Raw genomic sequence first — 16,579 nt, 5'->3', positions numbered from 1 at the left:
AAAAATCAACTAAGATAGATTAAAGACTTAAATGTAAAACCCGAAACTATAAAAACCCTGGAAGACAACCTAGGCAATAACATCCTGGACATTGAAATGGGCAAAGATTTCATGATAAAGACACCAAAAGCAATCACAACAAAAGCAAACATTGACAAGTGAGATCTAATTAAACTTACAAGTTTCTGTACAGCAAAATAAATTATCAAGAGTGAACAGACAACCTACAGAATGGGAGAAAATATTTGCAAACTATGCATCTGACAAAGGTCTAATATCCCTCATCCATAAGGAACTTAAATTTACAAGAGAAAAACAGCCCCATTAAAAAGTGGGCAAAGGACATGAACAGACACTTCTCAAAAGAAGGCATACATGTGGCCAACAGGCATATGAAATAAAGCTTAACATCACTGATCATTAGAGAAGTGCAAATTAAAACCACAATTAGATACCATCTCACACCAGTCAAAATGGCTATTGTTTAAAAAGTCAAAAAAACAACAGATGCTGGTGAGGTTGTGGAGAAAAGGGAACACTTACACACTGTTGATGGGAATGTAAATTAATTCAACCATTGTGGGAAGCAGTACGGTAATTCCTCAAAGAGCTAAAAGGAAAACTACCATTCAACACAGCAATCCCATTACTGGGTATATACCCAGAGGAATAGAAATCATGTACGTGAATGTCCATTACAGCACTATTCACAATAGCAAAGGCATGGAATCAACCTAAATGCCCATCAATGACAGATTGGATGAAGAAAATGTGGTACACATACACCATGGAATACTATGCAGCCATAAAAAAGAACAAGATTATGTCTTTTGCAGGAACGTGGATGAGTCTGGAGGCTATTACTCTTAGCAAACCAATGCAGGAACAGAAAACCAAATACCACATGTTCTCACTTATAAGTGGGAGCTACATAAGAACTTATGAACACAAAGAAGGAAACAACAGACACTGGGGTCTACTTGATGGGGGAGGTGGGGGAGGGAGAGGAGCAGAAAAGATAACTTGGACACTGGGCTTAATATCTGGATGATGCAGTAATATGTATAACAAACTCCCATGACATATGTTTACCACTGTAACAAACCTTCATACGTACCCCCAAACCTAAAAGTTAATAAAAATTAAAACTAAAAAAAAAGAAAAAGGAAAAAAAATCTTTCTCTATGTGGGTTTGCCTCTATGTTGATAGGCAGTGAGGTTTAATTTCATTTTTGTTTTTTAGGAGTTGATTTTTAAAATTTTATTTTGGTGTTTTGTTTTTTGTTTGTTTGTTTGTTTTCAAGACAGAGTCTTGCTCTGCAGCCCAGGCTGAAGTGCAGTGGTGAGATCTCGGCTCACTGTAGCCTCCGCCTCCTGGGTTCAAGTGATTCTCCTACCTCAGCCTCCCAAGTAGCTAAGACTACAGGCACCTGCCACCACACCTGGCTAATTTTTGTATTTTTAAGTAGAGATGGGGTTTCACCATGCTGGCTAGGCTCATCTCAAACCCCTGGTCTCAAGTAATCAACCCACCTCAGACTCCCAAAGTGCTGGGATTCTAGGCATGAGCCACTGTGCCCAACCCTACTTTTGTTTTATAAATAGATAAAATATATACATAGTTCCAAAGTCAAATCTATAAAACAAGGTATACTCAAATAATTTTAACTACTATCCCTATTCCCTTTACCCATTTCCTCCTCTTCCAAGCATAAACATTTTTTAAGTGTAATTGTTTAGTCCTGCATTGCTATATCATTAATATAAGCAAATATGTTTATGGGTATATCTTTTGGTATTTAGAAAGGTTTCTATTTGTGTTCTAGCCATTACCTTTATACTAATACCTTTACTTAATACGTTTAGAGCTCTGATTTTTTACTGTTGTCTATTCGTTTCTACCATGAGCATTCCCCAGCATCCAATTTGAAGTAATGTTTTATTCCCAGTTAATATCTATTATGAACTTAATTTGTTTTTCATATACTCAATCTATTCTTCCCTCAGGTTTTGATAGTTGCATTATACTACCAGAACACACAGCCATCATGCACCGTACTTACACATTGAACTTTACAATCTTCACTTAAATTTTATTCTATAGACTAATAGACATTTAATGCTTACCAATAGTCTTTATGTCAATGTCTCTCCAGTCATTTTGTCTGAAAATTCTTCTTTAACAGATTCCCAAGGAAAGGTTTTTGAAATATTATTTCCTGAATTTTCACATCTTCAGAATAATTTGTCTGAAGCATTTATAATTTAATGTCAGTTTGATTAAAGTTATTGATTCACATTTTTTCTCTCCTGGCATAAACCGTTGCAGTCAAAAAAAAAAAAAAGTGTGATGGTGATTGAGTTTTCTTTCTCTAAATGTCTGGTTCTTTTGTCTGAATATCCAAAGAATTTTTTTCCTTTAAATTCCAATAATTTTACAAGAATATGTCTCATTGAATTCTGTTCTGAGTCATTTTCCCCCAGAAACACAATGTGTCCTTTCAAGATGTCACTTTGAGGTTCATATTTTAAGATAAGGGGTTTTTTTATTAAAATTTTTTAGCATTTGCTCTTTTCCATTGATTGGTTTTCTTTTTCAGGACCTCCTGTTTTACATATGTTTGAACATCTTTGGATATCTTTCTGAGCTGTTATTTTCTCTCAAATTCTCTCTTCGTTTCTTTTGGATTTTTACAATTTTCCTTCTTTTAATCTCCTTTTTAAAAAATGAATGTTTATTTACTCTAGTATTTCATGTAGTTTAATCTTAATTCCTGAAATGATTTTTTAAATTTCTTTTTCTAAAGATAGTTCTGTTACCTCTATTTTTGAATATTCCTACTATCCAAACACATCATTTCTGAGTTCTTCTACCTTTGATTTATGTTGTTTTTCCATAGCTTTTATCACTTTGCTTTATTTTAGCTTGTTTTAGAATATTAGGTTATGGTTTTCATGTCTTTTGTGAGCATCTTATGTGCTTTCATTGTCTAAAGGAATGTTATTTCTGCTCCTTATTATCACATTTTTTAAAAAATAAGAACTTCGTATGGACATTGATCATGCCCTTTTTTATTTTTCCTGTGGCTATGTTTAAGTGAAATAATTTTTTTTTTTTTTTCTGGCAAAGGATGGATGGCCAAGGATAGATTTTCCAGCTTCCTATCTCTACAACTTCTTGTTTTGTTGTTTGTGATGAGAAAGGTGGCCTTAAGACTTTCTAAAATATGCGCTTCTGCACCTCCCACCCCTCGCTCTTCTTCTCTCCTTCTTTCCTTTGTCCCTATTGTCCTTTTCTGCACAATTTTGATTCTGCTCCCAGTACTTGTTCCTCGGTGTAGTACTAAGCAAGCTTAGTAAGAGAAGAATAATTTGCAGCAGAGATGGTATGTAGCTCATAAAGCCTAAAATATTTGCTGCCTGGCTCCTTGCAGAAAAGTGCCAAACCCTGTTCCACAGATGACTCTATCTTTTCTCTGAAGAGCACTTCCCCACTCTGTGTGGTCTAGGTGGTGCCATCAATCTCTGTGCACCATCACCACCAGTGAGATGTGACCCTAGAAGGATCACATCTTTCTAGGATGTGAAATGGATCCTTTCCTATAGCTGATATACAGATATTCAGAGGAAGATTTTTCTATTGGGGTTGCTTAGCTGTGGGTTGTAAATCTCAGGCTGCTGGTGGCCACTTCTCTTAGCCATATGGAGGAAACCTATTTGCAATGGGAGAAAAGGGAGCTTAGGTTATGAAGGCAGTGGGGTGATTAATGAAATCTCTGACTCTAGCTAAAGCAGCTGCATCCTTGGACTTTGTAGCTACAGGAGCCAATACATTCATCTTCTGCTTGAGCTTATGTGAGGTGGATTCTGATGCCACAACCCAAAAAAACCCAGACTTACATAGCTGCATATATAAAATCACACGTGCATGGCCATTGAAATGATTTTTCTCAAATTATTCCCTGCTAAAGGCTATTTTTTTAACTATAAGAGAATTAAAGAGTTAAACAAAAACAAGGGAGGTAGAAGAAATTACTTTGCCCGTGAGCAAGACAATACCTTAGCTAAAATTGGTAAATTAGTCTAAATTTTTAAAAAGCATGCACTGAATAGGCTGGGCATGGTAGTTCACACCTGCAACCTCAGTGCTCTAGGAGGCTGAGACAGGAGTATCGTTTGAGGTCAGGAGTTCAAGACCAGCTTGGGCAATATAGAGAGACCCTGTTTCTGCAAAAAATAAAATAAATTAGCTGAGTGTGGTGGTGTACCCCTGTAGTCCTAGCTACTCATGAGGCTGAGGCAGGAGGATCCCTTGAGAGCCTGGGAGTCCAATGCTGCAGGGAGCTGTACTCCACTGCACTCCAGCCTGGGCAACAGAGTGAGACTGTCTCAAAAAAAAAAAAAAAATAGCATGAATGAAATAAGTTCAGCTTGTAGTTTATAAATAATATTGAAAATAATTTGATTTAATGAGAACAAATAACATCACATTTTGATAAGCCAGGGCTGGCAGAGGTTGAATTAGAAAATATAAATTACTATTATATTGGAGTGGAGCCTATCAGAAACATCAGTGGAGCTTTTTCAAAAACCAGAATTGAAAAGGCCACACTGAGGACCTACTGGGATAACTGTGATAAATAGAAAAGCTTGGGAATTACTACTCCAATATGGTTCCTTCACCTTTAAAAAATGTGTATTTTATATTTTGCTTAATTTGGGATATTCTTAGGTAAAGGTTCAAAGTCCTTATTTCTGTTATCTCAAAATATATATTCATATTCATACCACCACCAGATGGTTTCACCAACGCTACAAAACTACTTTTCAGTTGACTACACCCAGTGGTAGCAAGGACCTGGGGAAATCTTGTAGCTCTATCAGACCAAGGTCAGACCCAAACCACAAATGAATAATGGCTAGGATATCAGAAAGGCACAGAAGCAAATATTTGAGATTTATTAAGATGTTTTATCAAAATACCAAAACAACAATTTCTTTATCTTGAACAAGAGAGTGAGTAGAAATCTGTCCCAGATAAATAACTTAGGCTTGGCTTTAATTAGCTCCTGATGTGATTCTCTGGATACTGAAATCACTCATGTGTAAGTACCGCAGATGCCAGGCCCTCAGGCACCTGAAAGCAACCTCCTTTCTCTCTTCATTAGAATGACCGAAAGGACTGCCAAACACTCAGACTAGAGCTGGGCAACAAGAGGCCCTGCAAGGTGAGAACCTCGCTTTGCAAACCACAGGGGTGGAATGGAGGCTGTGGGTCCACCAGTGCTGACAAGTAGGAGCCTCCAGGCCTCAGGTCCACATCTGAGAGGGAGAGCCCATCCCCGGTCTACCAACAATTTCACCTGTAATTTGTACACACACAGTTCTTTTGTTCTGCTTAATGCTGGAAGGGATGTACATGACAAAGAGTAGGCTAGGAGGGAACAAACCCCTAGCACTTTCTTTTCTTGCCGTGCATTACATAATAACTCTTTTCTGTCCATTTTTTCTTAAAGTCTCTGATATTGAAGGGGAGCTAGTTATTGCTTTAGATGACAGGATCCAAATGATGGCTGCCATTCGGTGTCTTGCTTAACTCATTCCAAAACAGTACATGCACTTAGAAGATTTTTTCTTCTAAGAACTGAACTTGGCCATTTCCCAGGCAGCTCTATAATCCAGCAAAAAATCAGAACTTGGATCACAGATTAGCAAAGTAATTATTTGAATAATCCCTCTTGGCTTTCCCAGACACCCTCTCCCCAGCCACTTCCTAGAAGCTCAGGGCGACTTACAGCAAAGTTTTCTTATACACTTCCTATCTTAACCCAGTCTAGAAAGAGAACTGCCAGCCAGGAGCTAAGAGCAGTAGCAGCAGCAATAGTAGTAACAGTAGTAGTGACGAACCACTTTCACGAGCATTGTCCTATTTGCTGTCACAGCAATCGTATGAAGAATGAGCACAAGTACTGTGGTCTTCACTCTGTGGACCGACAGACTGAGACTCTGAAAAGTTAAGGTAGTAATTGAGAGAGCAGGTACTTGAAATTCAAGTCTTTTACCTATAACTCAAGTCAAAGAGGCTATATCACTCTACTAGTTAGTTACAGATCCTGAAGTTGACTGGCTAAATAACTAGTAGGACCAGAGAAGTCTGTCTCTCAAATGTTAATAGGAGCCTAGAGCTGAGTAGCTGGTGTTGCTTCCTGGGGCTGCCTCCTGGAAGATGCAATGGCTTTGCTCTGTCATGCTCCAGGGAGCTCAGAAGTGACAGAATGGGGACCTGGATTTCAACCTAACATAGATCTACCTGATGCTTATAGTCATCAATCGTTTACCTCAGAATTGGTGAGATAATCATGCAGAGATGGCTTAAAAATGCAGCAGACAGCCAGACGTGGTGGCTCACACCTGTAATTCTCAGCACTTTGGGAGACTGAGGCAAGAGGATCGCTTGAGTCCAGGAGTTTGAGACCAGCCTAGTCAACATAGGGGGACCTCCATCTCTACAAAAAATTTAAAAATTGGCTCGATGTGGTAGTGCATGCCTATAGTCCTAGCTACTTGTGAGGCTGAGGTAAGAGGATTGCTTGAGCCTAGGAGGTTAAGGCTGCAGTGAGCTATGATCATGCCACTGTACTGCAGCCTGGGTGACAGAGCAAGACCATATCTTCTTTTTTTTCTTTTTTTTTGAGACGGATTCTCCCTCTGTCACCCAGGCTGCAGTGCAGTGGTGTGATCTCCACTCACTATAACCTCTGCCTCCCAGCTTCAAGCGATTCTCATGCCTCAGGCTCCGGAGTAGCTGGGATTATGGGTGCATGCCACCACACCCGGCTAATTTTTGTATTTTTAGTGGAGATGGGGTTTTATCATGTTGGTCAGGCTGGTCTCGAACTCCTGACCTCGTGATCCACTCGCCTCAGCCTCCCAAAGTGCTTGGATTGTAGGCGTGAGCCACTGCACCTGACCAAGACCGTATCTAAAAAAAAAAAAAAGTGGGGGGGGGGGGGCAGGCTGTTGGCTATTGTACAAGAGACCCAAGTCAGGGGCTTAGAAAACATCCCAGGTCTCATCCAGCCCCAAGATTTCTATGAGTTCCTGGAAAAGTGGAGAGGAAGAAAGGGGGCTTTGAAAGCAGAAGTAATGATTCAGCAAGGATGTTGGCTGCATTTTTCCTCTGGAAGGTGAACCAGAGAATAAAGAACAGATTTTTCTTTATTTTGCAAGACCCAAGTAGGGAGAGTGGAGGGGAATGAAGTAATAATTAATACAACTGAAGTCAGAAACTAAAAGAATGGAGGGAACAAGCAAGTAAGAAGGAGAAGAAAGAAAACACGTTATGTTTCCTTTGAGAGAATCATTTGTCGAGACACTACGTCTCAAACCTGGTAACAGCTGGTAAACTCAGCTTTGAGTGTTGCATAAAAATATCACCTGATTTTAAAAAATCGAAACTTATTTTTAGTTCACTTTTTCCACTTCTTCCATGCAGAGATGTTCAGTCAAGCCTTACAACTGGTATTATGGGTTGAACTGTTTCCTCCAGAAAAGATATGTTGAGGTCCTAACTGCTAATACCTCAGAATGTAACATTATGCAGAAATAGGGTATTTACAGAGGTAATAAAGTTGAAGTGAGCTCATTAGGATGGACCCTAATCCAATGTAACTGGTGTCATAGACAGGGAAATTTGGACACAGAGACAGACACACACACAGGGAGAATGCCACATGAAGATGGAGGCAGGCACCAAGTGATGCATCTACAAGCCAAGGAACACCAAAGATTGCCTGAAAACCACCAGAAGCTAGGGGAGGGGACTGGGACAGGTTCTCCCTTGCAGACCTAAGGAGGAACCAGCCCTGCTGACACCTTGATCGTGGACTTCCATCCTCCAGGACTGTGAGACAATGTGTTTCTGTTGTTAAAGCCACCCAGTCTGAGGTACTTTGCTACAGCAGCCTAAGTAGACTAATCCAACTGGCTATTCGAATTTCACCTTTGTTGGATCCATGCTTTCCAGGTAAAGGCCTGGAGTGCTCTGGAACTGTGATGCTCAAAAGGCAAGGAGAATCCAGCAAGTTGGAGCAGGAAGTAATCCCAGAGGTCATCAATCTTAACTTGTTTTATAGATATGAAAATTGAAGTTCAGGAGGAGTGAGTGACTTACCCAAGTTTTCACCATACAGAGTCATGACTCTATCCCAGGTTTTCAGACCTCCAGCCCACAGCTCTTTCTACCAGGCCCCGATCTTACCCAAACTGCACACACAGCCCTTCCTGTAGTTATTTACCTGTTGGTTGGTTACATGCATCTTAAGTATGAAACTTTGGGCTGGAGTTACTTGGAACCTGCTGGCTTGGCAACTGATGGGGGCAGGAGCGAGTCCTTTCTAGGGAATCTGACCAAGGGCTGCATCAGGGAGGCAACAGCTTAGAAGAGTAGATATTCCTGCTATCTGTAGACACATCACATTTCTGGTCCTTTCCTCACCTTCCTCCTCTGTTACCTTGCCCACATGGTCAATCTAAATCACAGAACTAGGAGGGCTAGAGAGGAAAATGTTCCATGTTAATTCAAATGCCAAGAAGGAGCCAGCGACTGCAACATATATTTGCAGAAGATCTTATGGAATTAAGCGCAGAATAAACTTTCTGATCCCCAGGTAAATTATCAAAGAATTGGGCTTTAATTTTTCTGCTCCTCTGCATCTATATGAAAAATTAGTCCTGGGCTACTTTCTCCAGACGTGCAGATTGGGCCTAAGCTTGTAAGTGGTTCCCAAGTCAGAAGGTATTTGCATCTGTCTCCTCTCAAAAAGTCCTCAAGCAGACCCTTGATTTTTGTCCCATCCAGTAAACATGCCAAGTGCAAGATAACTACACATTTAAAGGAGCAGCAATTAAGTGGAATCTTGGGGAGGAAGGCATGATTTTGTCTACCATGGGAAGGAGAGCAGGGACTCCTTCTTTCTAATCTTCCTCTGTCTTCCTGGGAACTGGATTTCTCTTGATTTTGTCTCTCAACAGGAAGAATGAGGTGAGACCACAGTTAAAGTGGTCACAGCCCCCAGGAGCTGACAGGCAAGGAGGGATCTTGGGTCAACCTGTACAAAAGGGCCCAGAGGAAATCCTTTGTTCTGATGTTGAGACACGGCCGTGTGGAAGGAAACCAGGCACAGCTTGTGCACTGATAGACTGGGGAGGCGAAACACTTCAACTGCCCCTTTGTTCTCTAATGCTATTGCTCTATCTTCCTTTCTCTACCTTCCCCCATCCTACCCCAACAAGAACCAGATAGAGCCTTCCTGAACTGACCAGTTTCTCACCTGGCCTTTCTTTAAAAAAAAAAAAAAAAACCAGCATTGGTACAAACACATGTGGCAATGAAGGTCAGTGCGATTTTCCCTCAAGATACAGGATCAGAGACATCTCTGCCTGTTGCCTGATCTCCCTGCCCCATCACTTTACTATTTGTTTTTGGTTTGGTGTGAAGCAGGGTCTGCTCAATCCAACCCTTCTGTTCTCCAGCCTTCACACAATTTCCCCACACAACCTTCCCACATTTTACAGCAGCTGCCCATCCCTCCCCACCCACAAAGTTACTGAGGGAGCAGCCACGTTTGGGCAGGGTGACCTGACCCCACACACCACCACATCTCCTTAACCCATTGGGCCAAGCCAATGTCCTGCTCCTGGGGAGCCTGGAATCCATGCAGGAGAGATGGCTCAGAAGCTGTTGACAGTGGCAGTTTTTTGCCAAGTGGATTAGTAAGCAGAGAAAGCTCCTCTGCAGCCAGATGGATGGATGGGTGGACTTGCATAGAAGCAGGAAAAAGAGAGTGAGGGAAGCCTTAACTGTCCACAACGCTTTCATTCCTAGTTCCAGAACATCCTTAAAGCCCAGCTGCCTCTCGACCTTGGCTTCGTTGATAATCCTCTAGCTTGAGCTAGTTTAATGTGGACTTCTGTTGCTTGCTTGAAACTAAAAGAACCCCCATTTATCAGAAATCAGCTCTGAAACCATTGGCTGGAGAATGGCCAGAGCTAGGGCATCGCAAGATCTCCCCCCGAAGAACAGTCCTGTGAGGCCTGGAAAATCCTCCTACTGTATCATTTGAGCCACATTTTACCATCTCACCCACAAGGGGGAAATGCAAGTTTGGGGATTGACTCTATGACATCCAGACACCTTCTCACTCCCCATTGAACTTGGAACTGGCACGTTAACCACAACTGCCAGCTCACATGCATTCTAGCTGCCATGTTTTAAGAAGGACAGTAATGGTTCACAGTCCTTTATCCAAATTCTTGAAGTCCAGTGTTTCGGATTTCAAAATTTTTCAGATTTTGAGAAGTATGGCCCATTATAAATTATGTAAATTATATAACTCCCCTGGAAGGGTCTATGGCTGTCTCCTAATCAAACAAAATACACTAATATTTAAAAAGTGGAATAAATAATGATTATAAGCAGTTTCATGCCAAGTTTTCCTTCCAAATAGTTTCATATTAACTCAGGACAGGTGTTGCCCTCAAGTGAGTTACTAAAAATCTTAGTTTCAAAGCTTTCAATATTGCAGTAATGAACCATTATGGTTCCCCATTTCACAGATAAGTAAACTGATGACCAAGATGGCTATGTACCTTACTTGGGCAGTCTGGCTGTAAAGGCCACAGCCTTAACTACCATCCCATCCTGCCACTCCATTGTTACACTGCTTCTTCAAACTTGACCCTAACCAAGAGTGGCAGGCTAGGGCCAGATCTGTTAAACCCCATGGAGGAAAATCAGAACGGGAGCTGTTGAACAGAGTAGACAAAGTCAAAGAGGAGATGTGACAATCTTCTTCAGATAGCTGTCTTCTCCTCAAATTCTTTCCCTAAGGCCTTTTCTAACCAGGGGACATTGGGCGACCAGAGACACTAAGAACAATCTTGCAAGGAGAAAGAGGTCTTGAGGTTCTGAGTGAGAGGTATGCAAAGGATAAGTAGAGGTTAATCCTAATCTTTGCCAAGTAAAGCAAAGGAAAGCTTTGAGAGTCAACAGCCTCAGGTCTTTATCTTTCAGTTTATCCATTCATCAAACACTCATTGGGTGCCTACTTTGTGTCCAATGCAATCAGCGCTGGAAAATGCCAGAGAACAAACTGCCCCTGGCTAACAAAGCCCTCTGTAAGCCTGCTCCCAGCTGCCTTTCTGATCTCTTCTCTCCCCTCTCCCACTAAATCCAGCCACACTAGCCCTTCCATGCCACAAACCCTCTAAGATCTTCCCCGCGTCGGGACCTTTGCCCTTGCAGTTTCCCTTGCAGGCATTTTCTGCTTCCCGCTCTTCCAATGGTTGGCTACTCGGTTATTCAGGTCTCAGCTTATCCATCATTTCCTTCGCAGGGACTTCCCTAACCGCCCAATGGGAGGAGCCACCCAGTCGCTCATTTCCCCATTGCCTTAATTTTCATCTTTGCACTTATTGCTTTCTGTTTTTTTCTGTTTTTCATTTGTTTACCTTCTCTCCCTATTGAATACAGCTTTCTGGGATCAGGAAGCTGGTCTGTTTTGCAGTCTGCTGAATTCGCAATGTTTCAAACAGTGCCTAGCACATAGTAAGTAGTCTATAAATATTTATTGAATAAATTAACAAGCAAGAAATTGAGCTATATTTTGGGGATTATGTTAGCTTTGTTGTTTTTGTTTGTTGTGTTTGAAAGCCTGAAGTGTTAGACCAGAGAAAACATAACACAGGTATGTGGCTGAGATGGCTACCTGTCCAGCAACATCCATATTCCCCGTCTTTAATAACAGCAATCCTGTGTTTTAGCTGAGAATTTGTCTGACCAGTTCAAGTGTACTTCTCTTGGCATCTTTACAGCATGGATTTGGCCACACTGGGTGAGAATGAGCTGTGTCATTTCTGAGTCATGTCCTTAAAAGAAATTTATATCCTCCCCTCCCCTGGCCTTTATCCCCCTTCCTGCTACCTAGATGATATCAGGATCCAAAGCAACCCCGTTGGAGCCAAAGATGGAAATCCTATGTTGAGAATGATAGAGCCGCCTTGTCATCTGTGAACAGTTTATTTCTGGATTATTACATGGAGAAAAATAAACTCCCACCTTGTTTAAGCCATTATATGTGGGGCTTTCTTAGTTACAACAGCTAAGCCAGTATCCTATGCCTAATAGAAGTTTTTAAGTCTTTTTCAACAATTTAGAGTGTTTTTGCTCTATCTGGTCTGCCTCTGCCAGAAACTACTACCCAAATATTACCTTTATTTTTTGTTTTATTTTATCCTCACTATTTGTCAAGTTAGTTCCTGTGTCCCACAACCCACTGCATTTGTGTGTTGTAGAAAAAGAAAGAAAACACATTTAATGACTGTCTACTAGCTACCAGGGACTATGCTAAATGCCTTGCCTGTAATACCTTGTTTGATTCTCCTAATAGATACATGAGTCTGATGTCATTTTCATTTTATACATAAGGAAACAGGCTCAGAGAGGTTAGGTGTCTTGTCCAAGGTCACACAGCTATTAAGTGTCAGAGTTGGGCTTTGAACCCAGAGGACGTTGATCCTGTTCATTCTAATACTCTGAACTTATATCATGGTATATGCAATGACTGAGGGCTTGCATAGGGGTTTCAAGACTTGCTTTTCTTTTGGCTGTAATTGACATCATTAATCTAATTGTGTGATTTTTCGTTTCATAGCTTGCTGCTCTTTATGATGTCTTTATATAGCCTTTATCTCTCAGGGTCATGTTTATTTGTTTATAAAAATTATGGTAAAATATAACAAAATTTACCATTTTAGTCATTTTTAACTGTACAGTTCAGTGGCATTAAGTACATTCACATTGTTGTTCAGCCCTCATCACTATCTATCTCCAGAACTTTTTTTAACCAGCCCCTGAAAAAATATGAAATGCTTCATGAATTTTCGTGTCCTCTTTGCTCAGGCGCCAAGCTCATCTCTCAGTCTCATTGCAATGTTGGTATATGTGTCGCAAAGCAAGGGGCCCTTGTGTTTAAGTCACTGGTTTTCTAACTCTTGGCTCCCCTCCCCCTTCTCTTGCTTTCCTTCTGTGATCTGCTGCCTGCAGCTCCGTAATGAATTGGAGTGTCCCAGTCATACCTGTACCTGCTCAGGATCATGAGGGAGAGGAAGGAGAAATAGGCATGATTCTTTATCTAGTGTCCTGGCTTGGATCTTATCTCTGCTTTCTGCCCCCACCAACAACCCAGGAGTCAGAGCAAGGAGATGGGAGAAGGTTCACAAACTCCCTAATTGAAATCTGAATCATTTCGGAGTTTCTTAGCCCTTCAAATGGTGAGTTAGGAACTGTGATTTGCTCCACACTGAAGCCATCAAGATGAGACTCAGGGCTGGGCATGGTGGCTCACACCTGTAATCTCAGCACTTGGGGAGGCGGAGGTGGGAGGATCACTTGATGTCAGGAGTTTGAGACCAGCCTGGCCAGTATAGTGAAATCCCAACTCTACTAAAAAAGTACAAAAATTAGCCAAGCGTGGTGGTGTGCCCCTGTAGTCCCAGCTACTTGGGAGGCTGAGGCAGAGAATCGCTTGAACCCAGGAGGCAGAGGCTACAGTGAGCCTAGATCACACCATTGCACTCCAGCCTGGGCAACAGAGACACAGTTCTGGAAAAACAAAGCAAAATAAAAGATGAGACTCAGACAGCTCCCGCATGCCAGGGCCAGGAGGAGAGATGGGAGTCACCAGGTCTTGCCTCGTCCTTTGGGTTCATAGGGAAGGCCACCGAGGGTCCAGTCAGGGTTGCAGCTTGAGCCCGGTAGGACCTAGAGACCCAGGTAAGATTCCTGACTCTTATCCAGGGCTCTCTACCTTGACATCTACTGACAAATCTCCCCCTGCCCAATATCGTCCTATTTCCTCTTACATATACTTAAAAGCCTTTCTCTCCCTAACTAATGCCTCAAGCACTGTCAGCACTTCCCAACAGAGCCCATTGATCCCCTGGGTCCTTCAGATCCAGTGCTAGGGGATTAATAAAAACCTTTAAAAAAAAAAAAAAAAAGTAGGCAGCTGTCGTGGTTGCTCTGCTTTGCCACCCAACTCCCCAGCAGGACTGTAGAACCTGTCCCCCAAGCTGCTGGGAATGCTGGCTAACAGTGCTCAACTGCTGGTCCGCTCTGGAACTGCCCCCACCTGCAGACAGCCGCCCTGCCTGGGGTTATGCCCCCTTTCCAGAGCAGCCCGGTCTCATGACAGGAAGGGCCATCCTAGCTTCAAGCTCTCCATGGAGCTGCAGAGGCCAGTCATGAATGCACGGTGGCCCAGCTCCTCCCTCTGTACAATTTGGCTTACTTTCCTTCCCCACAGGTGCTTACCCTGGTAGCTCCCCTAATAAATCTCCGGCGCATTAATCTCTCCATCAGAAACTGCTCCTTAGGAAGCCAACCTACAACAGCTCCAAAATAAAAAAACAATTATGAGGCTCTAGTGAACAAATGTTTAATGGAATGTTTACAGATGCCACATTATGTGAACTCCATTAATTGTTAAATTTAGTATTCATCAACATTTAAAATGTCATTACTTCTAATCACTATCTGCAGGTTAGAATTTCTCAGTTCATGTAAATTCCAGCCCATATGTAATGGATGCTGACAAATAATAGCGAATTGTAAATTAAATGCAGCACTTACAGTTAAATAATTTCAAAAGTAAAGTTACTAGGGCTGGGTGCAGGGGCTCATACCTGTAATCCCAACACTTTGGGAGGCCAGTAAGCAGAAGGACTGCTTGAAGCCAGTTCAAAACAAGGCTGGGCAAAAAAGCGAGACCTCAGCCCCGACCCTCCACAAAACATTTTTAAAAATTAGCTGGGTGTGGTAGCACGTGCCTGTAGTCCTAGCTACTTGGGAGGCTGAGGTGGGAGCATTGCTTGAGCCCAGGAGGCCAAGGCTGCAGTGAGCCAGGATAGTACCATTGCACCCCAGCCTGGGTGCCAGTGAGACCCTACTTCAAAAAAAGAAAAAAAAAAAAAAAGTCATTGATTGAACAGTATGAAACTGCTAATATCTGACCATTTTTGACGTTTATAAATAGCAATTTCACATGGTTCAACATAATATCTCATCAAATATTTAGTTATATTTAATTGGGGATGTAAGTGTACTCTAATGTGTTTGCCTTCCAACAGTGAGCATGCTAAGGCCTGTGAAGATGTCAGAAACAGCCTTCCCTCTTTGGAATAAAGATACTACAAGCAGAATCTAAAGACAAAAATCAAGATAATGCCAAGATTTGGGAGCAAAGAAAGGAAACTGAAGCCCAGACCTCATTTCACTCTGCATGACTCATTGTACGGTTGAAGCATTTCTTGCCTCTCGAGGTTTCACCCTCATCTCAGGCTCCTCGGGCCCCATTTCCTGCTTTCCCACTTTCTGCACTCATTCTCTTTTTCAGGGTTTTCCTCCTCTGCGGGAAAGCATGGCTGTAAGAAGGATCTGAGGTTCATGGGGGAGGAATCAAATTATGAACAGCTCTCTTTTCAATGAAAGGCTTTTTTTTCCGATAACATCAGCATTTGAAAGGTTCCTATGTGTGTTATCCTTTCGGTCCCTTGTGACAATGTCCCAAACCTCTACCAATAAATTATTTTATCTGCTCTCCAAAAATGACTTTGTTCCCACAAATACTGTTGATGGGAAGAGACTGCGAGGTTAGTCTATTCCTGCCATTTGATCATTTTGTTTATTGCACTGATCCAACACTTAAGTAAGCATTCAAGCTTTTCATTTATACTAGATGCAACTTCAAAAATCTAAGAGCTGCTTTAGAGAACTTTAAGCTCCTGCAATGCGGGTTCTCATCACCACACTTCCCCAAGGCTGAACCTGCGACTCACCCCTCTCCCTCACCTGCTGCAGGACACCTATGACAGGGTGCCAGGAACAAGAGGCTCTGCATTTGCTCAGGACTCCCTCCCGGCAGGGGAAGCTGGAGGCTGGGCCAAGTTGGACCAGAATAATGGAAATGATGTAGAGACCCAGGCCCTGACTTAAAGAAACTAAAAATCTTATAGACAGGAGCACCCAACATGCAAAGCTATGCATGCTATCCCTGAAAAGGGGAGTTCCTTTAAAAAATGAGTTTGCAAACGTGAGGGGAACGATTAGTGGAAGGTGAGGGCATTAAAAAGGACTTTCTCTCTTTTCCTTTTTAAATTGTATGGTCCTTTATCCAATTATGAAAGCAGTACATATTCTTGGTAGAAAAGTAAGAAAATCATAAACAGTGGACTCTTGAACAATATGGGTTTGAACTGCATGGCTCCACTTTTAGACCCAAATTTTTTTCAATAAATATATGGGAAAAATTGTAGAGGTTTGTGACCATTTGAAAAAACTTGCAGATGAACTGCATCCACAAGTAGGGTTAATAAACAGAACTGCCCTTACCTGTAAAGCTGCTAACCCTGAAGCTTGGAGGGAAAAGAGAAACAGCAGCTGCCAGCCTTTTGGATATACGACAAGGCGGCCTGGACAAGAACCGTTCTTCTGGACTGGTTTCATCTATGCTTTGTCCCT

The 16,579-nt window shown here is 41.9% G+C and overlaps 1 non-coding gene across 1 annotated transcript; it reads right to left on the bottom strand.

The window, feature by feature from the left end:
• Positions 1-12,916: 12,916 nt before the first annotated feature.
• On the bottom strand, positions 12,917-13,024 carry LOC114677200 (U6 spliceosomal RNA). Its single transcript, XR_003728501.1, has one exon. It is a non-coding gene; the product is annotated as a U6 spliceosomal RNA (small nuclear RNA).
• Between the last annotated feature and the right edge of the window lie 3,555 nt (positions 13,025-16,579).

This window comes from Macaca mulatta, chromosome 3 (genome assembly GCF_049350105.2).
Source record: "Macaca mulatta isolate MMU2019108-1 chromosome 3, T2T-MMU8v2.0, whole genome shotgun sequence".
NCBI lineage: Eukaryota > Metazoa > Chordata > Mammalia > Primates > Cercopithecidae > Macaca > Macaca mulatta.
The sequence above is the reverse complement of the archived record's forward strand: the minus strand, read 5'-3'. Positions and strand labels throughout refer to the sequence as shown.